This window comes from Loxodonta africana, chromosome 7 (genome assembly GCF_030014295.1).
Source record: "Loxodonta africana isolate mLoxAfr1 chromosome 7, mLoxAfr1.hap2, whole genome shotgun sequence".
In the NCBI taxonomy this organism is placed as follows: Eukaryota; Metazoa; Chordata; class Mammalia; order Proboscidea; family Elephantidae; genus Loxodonta; species Loxodonta africana.
Window position 1 is genome coordinate 41,142,228 of NC_087348.1, and position 6,000 is coordinate 41,148,227.

Genomic DNA, 6,000 nt, shown 5'->3' on the forward strand with positions numbered 1-6,000 from the left:
CAGGCCCACACAGGCTTCTGCCTGAAGTTCAAACCCTCACCTGTAAGGGATGTATCTCCTACTAAAGTCTAACAGCTCCTTTGATATCTATTTTCAATCACTGAAACATCATGTTTTAGTGACAAAACTCTTTACGAAAGCAAAGCAAATCTTATGCATAATCTCTTACCTCAGAAGGGAATTCTGCAGAAACAGATGTTTCCGGATTCTGAAACATATTGGTAGGGGTGATATGTTATGGGTTGACTTGTATACCCCAAAAAGATACGTTGAGGTCTAACACCTGTATCTGTGAATATGATCCTGTTTGGAAATAAGGATGTTGAAGTTATCAGTTAGTTTAACATGAGCTTATAATGGAGTAGGGTAGGTCCTATAACTAGTGTTTTTATAAAAAAGGAGTAGATATACAGAGACAGAGAGAGATAGGAAGGACATATGATGCTACAGCTTCAAGCTAAGGAATACCTGGAGCTACCAGAAGCTAGGAGAGAGGCATGGAACAGTTTCTCTCTCAGGATCCTCAGAAATAATCAACATGACTGATATCCTGATTTGTACTTCCAGCCTCCAGAATTGTGAGACAATAAATTTCTGGTTCTATAAGCCACCCAGTTTGTAGTACACCCTCTCATTACTTATCAACATGATTAGGTTCCAAAGACCAGATTGTTATGTGAAAATCGGCATGTGAAAATGGAGGATGACCACATCAGATCATAAAATGGAGGCTGACTATATCATTACATAACTGACAGATTACATCATTACATAATTGCCAAATCACATCATTACATAACTGTCAAACCACTGAGAACCATGTTCCAGCCAAGTTAACACATAACCTTAACCATCAACGCCAGCATTATTCTTGCCTTGCACTGTGGCATTCGTTACTGCCAGATATATGTTATTAATGTGAAAAACAGTTGGATAGTAGATTTTTTACTATTGTCGTAAATGCAAAGTATCAGATAACGAGATAATCGATAAATGAGGAGAGGGTGCATTTTGTATGTCAACCCTAGGAAATTAACACACACCCTTAGGCCAAAAGTCTTGGGATCATCCTAGGACAATTATCCTAGGCCAATCCCTATCTTTAACCTTATCTCATTCCTCCCTCCACTCAATCTGAAACTCCTATAAACTCTATCTTCAAAATACAGTACATCAGAAATCAACATCTACCACCATACCACTCCTTTCATCAAGACCCTTCGATGATGTCCATGTCACTCACAGGACAAGCTGAAGTCTCTAAAGTCATTTACAAATCCCAAGCAATCTGTAGTCAAAGACTACAGCCTTCGGTATGGATTATGCCTGAACATAAACTGGGCTGATAAAGAACATCATGATAAACGAAGACAACATTGAAGTTGTTGACAATTCTACTTAATCAAAAATCAATGTTCATTGAAGCAGCAGTCAAGAAATCAAACAGCATATTACATTGAGTAAATCTGCTGCAAAAGACCTTTTTAAAGTTTTAAAAAGCAAAGATGTCATTTTGATGGCTACGGGATGTTTGACCCAACCCATGGTCTTTTCAATCACGTCATATGCATGTGAAAGCTGGATAATGAAAAAGGGAGTCAGAAGAAAAATTGAAACATTCAAATTGTGATACTGGACTGCCATGAGGAAATGACAATCTTAGAAGAAATAAAACCAGAATGCTCTCTAGAAGTGTGGATGGTGAGACTTTGGCTTGCTTATTTTGGACATATCATCAGGAAAGACAATTTGCGAGAAAAGGACACCAAGTTTGGTAAAGTAGAGGGTCAGTGAAAATGGAAGGAACTCTCAATGAGATAGACTGACACAATAACCACAACAATGGACTGAAACATACCAACGATTGTGAAAATGGCACAGAACCAGGCAATGTTTCTTTTTGTTATAGATAAGGCCACTATGAGTGCCATCTCAATGGCAACTAACAACAACAACATGCAATCTGACCCCCTGGTCACTGCTCTCAGACCTCAGATCTTATCCTTTCCTTCACACTGATCACCTTACTGCTACTCTTACGCAAAGCCACAACCACGTCAGGACATATGCTGCTCAATCTGTATGGCTTGTTCCTCCACCACTTGTGGTGTTTGCTCAGATATCACCTTCCCAGGGTGGTCTTACCCTATTTAAATTTGTCTGCCCCCTACAAAACTTGCTATCACCCTTTCTTGCTTTTCACCCCCATATTAGGCCATATATTATCAAATCTTAGACATCAACAGTTATGAGATGCAGCATTTGTTAATGTTCTAGTAAAAGAAAAGAAAAACAAAAAAAAGCAAAACAGAAAACAACACAAAAAGACACTAATTAAGCTGTGGTGTGTCCTGAGGTAACATTAAGCCAAGACGAATCCTGATTTCAGAGATCCTGAAAGTGTCCAAAACAATGTGTATTTTAGGATTTTATACACATATATACTGTAATGCAGTACTATGTATTTTAATTATGCGTTTTGGTTGTGGTGTGTTTCCTTCCATTGTGGCGTGAAGTCCATGAGGGTAGGAATTAGGGTATAAATGTTTTTGCACTGTTACATCCTCAGCAACTAAATCAGTGTTTGGAACACAGTTGATGCTTGTCTCAGTCATCGAGTACTACTCTAACAGAAATACCACAAGTGGGTGGCTTTAACAAAGACAAATTAATTTTCTCACAGTCTAGTATGCTGAAGTCCAAATTCAGGGTGTCAGCTCCAGGGGAAAGCTCTCTATCTGCTCTGGAAGAAAGTTCTTCTCATCAATCTTCCCCTAGCCTAGCTCCCAGTGCTTATTTCTTGGTGGTATGAGGTCCCCCTCTCTGCTCTATTCTCTTTGCTTTTTATCTCTTGAGAGATAGAGGTGGTGCAGGCCACACTCCAGGGAAACTCCCTTTACACTGGATCAGGGATGTTGGGGGGGAAGGGTGTTACAATCCCCCCTAATCCTCTTTAACATAGAATTACAGTCACAAAATGGAGGACAACCACACAATACTGGGAATCATGACCTAACCAAGTTGACACATATTTTTGGGAGACACAATTCAATCCATGACAATGCTTGATAAATATTTGTTTCATAAATGATTGAAAGTGATTCCCAAAGGCATTAGTTATAACCTTGCCCTCCAAAAGTCACTTGTCTAGCATTACGTGATAGAACAAGAGTCTCCAAGAAAAAAACCTTTGCTGTCAAGTTGATTCCAACTTATAGTGACCCTGTGAGACAGAGACCTGCCCCATAGGTTTTCCAAGTTGCAAATGGTGGATTCGAACTGTTGGCCTCTTGGCTAGCAGCTGAGCTCTTAACCACTGTACCACAAGGGTTCCAAACAAGAGTCTATGTACTAATAAAATTTTATTTCGTGTAACTTGCTCTTTTCTCATAACAACTCAAAATACATTGTTTCCTTTGTTTATCACCCACATTATATACCTGGCTATAGAGAAGGAAGGAGTCCACAGGTGTAAACAATTAACACGCTCTGCTGCTAACTGAAAAGTTGTAGGATCAAGTCCACCCAGAAGAAGCTCAGCAGAAAGGCCTGCTGATCTACTTCCAAAAAATCAGCTGCCGAAAGCCTTAAGGAGCACAGTTCTGCTCTGATGCACATAGTGTTGACCTAAGTCAGAATCGAGTTAAAAACGGGTTCTGGTTTAGAGAAGGAAAGTGTCTCGACAGTAGGCTAAACATGGTCACACGAGGACCAGATTCTGATGTAGAGACTATCCTTCTTTCCTATACTATGCAATGTTGCAAATTTCCTGGGGAATAGAAGTAAATGAGGTGAAATTTTGTCAGTTGATTGGCTGCTCCCTTGAATTAGCTGGGCCTATCTGGCTAAAAAAAAAAAATTTTTTTTTTTTTATCTGCCTAAGTGGTGCAGTGGTTAATAGCTCGGCTGCTAACCAAAATGTTGGCTGTTCAAATCCACCAGCCACTCCTTGAAAACCTATGGGGTAGTTCTACTCTGTCCTATGGGGTGGCTATGAGTCAGAGTTGACTCGATGGCAATGGGGGATCTGCCTAAGTGGGCTGATACTGGTGGATTCAGGGACATGACAGGCTGTGGACAATGGGTGTAAAAGTGCTGACCCCTGTGCTTCACATTTCACATAAAGCCAGAGAATCGATGAGGTATGCTGTTCCTGAAAAATCATCACATACTCAAAGGAAAAAGATGTTGCTAAGGCAGAACCACAGAAAGTAAAGTGGAAGCAGACCTGAATTCAGGCAGCAGACATGAAAGAATAATAAAGACGGATGGATGGATAGATAAGTTATCTTCTTCCTTCCTTCCTTCCTTCCTTCCTTCCTTCCTTCCTTCCTTCCTTCCTTCCTTCCTTCCTTCCTTCCTTCCTTCCTTCCTTCCCTCCCTCCCTCCCTCCCTCCCTCCCTTCCTCCCTTCCTGCCTTCCCTCCCTCCCTCCCTCCCTCCCTCCCTCCTTCCTTCCTTCCCTTCCTCCCTTCCTCCCTTCCTCCCTCCCTCCCTCCCTCCCTCCCTCCCTCCCTCCCTCCCTCCCTCCCTCCCTCCCTCCTTCCTTCCTTCCTTCCTTCCTTCCTTCCTTCCTTCCTTCCTTCCTTCCTTCCTTCCTTCCTTCCTTCCCTCCCTCCCTCCTTCCCTCCTTCCTTCCTGTTGCATAAATATTTGTTAAATATATGCTCTTTGTTTCCCTTTTTTCTTTGTTTTTGCATGAAGAAGGAGTCTTTCAGAAAAAAAAAAAAACTTCTTAGTTATGCACTGTATATTCATGTCCTGAGATGGGTAGGAATCAAGAATGCTAAATGTAAAACAGGGAAAGTGTCAGAAGTAAATGTATGCTGGACCTGGTATGCAGGTGTGCGTGTGTACTATCTTTTATATATTATTTGTTTTTACATTGATAGGAGCCCTAGTGATGCAGTGGTTAAGAGCTCAGCTGCTAACCAAAAGTTCGGCAGTTCTAATCCACCAGCCACTCCTTGGAAACCCTATGGGGCACTTCTCCTCTGTCCTATAGGGTCACTTTGAGTTGGAATCAACTTGATGGTAATGGACCTTTCTTCAGTTTTTTAGCCCATTTTAAAAAATGAAATAATAAAATCTTACAGTTGAGAGGATCCTGAGATGATATTCAGCTTCTCTTCCTACCTCTGGCGGAATCCTTCCCTGTAGATCTTCCTGCTTTCTCAGAAGCTGATTTCTCTGCATGAGATGCCCTTTGTTGCCTTCATCTAAATCTTTTCTTTACCCTTGAAAACTCAGCTTGTGGCACCACCTCCAAGAAACCTCCCATGATTTCCCTGAGGGGGAAGATGTCCCTCTTGTATCCACAGAGCACACCGTGTTTGCATGGATCAGTACACTTTCCACTCCAATGTAATCATTTATGCATTTTCCTATTTCCGCTGCTTCTTCATAGGAACTCTGCCTTCTTCATTCACCCTGGTGCTTCCAGTCTGTAGCATGGTGGCTAGAAAAATGTCAACCTCTATATATATACATATATATGTGTGTGTATGTATGTATATGTGTATATGTGTATATATGTATATATAATGACCAAATGAACTAATAAATACATTATCTTTTTTTCTTCTCATCGGTTCATATGTGTATCTGATATATTTTAATAGATGTATCTGGGTTTATGTGCCATTAGAGTTTTGAGAATCTGCATGCTGCTTGGAAGGGTAGGACTTAATTTAAGTAAACTTAACTGATCAGGAAGTGTCTGTGTTGTGCAAGAAAGAGAGAGGTAGTTATTTTTGCAAGGATGGCTTGTTTGCCTCAGCTTATTGATGGTGAGAGGTAACCTAGGTTTCTTTCTGTTTGCTATCTTTATGTGAAACCATGCAGCTCATATCTGCACTATCTTTCTCTCATTAAAGAGTTGTCTTAAGGAAACCACTCAGCAGCTGACAGGAAGTGCCCAAATGAGCCATTGATTTGCAATCATGTTGGCCAATTCCCCGTATTAATGGATTCACCAATTTTTCAGGGCCTTTTAAAGTTC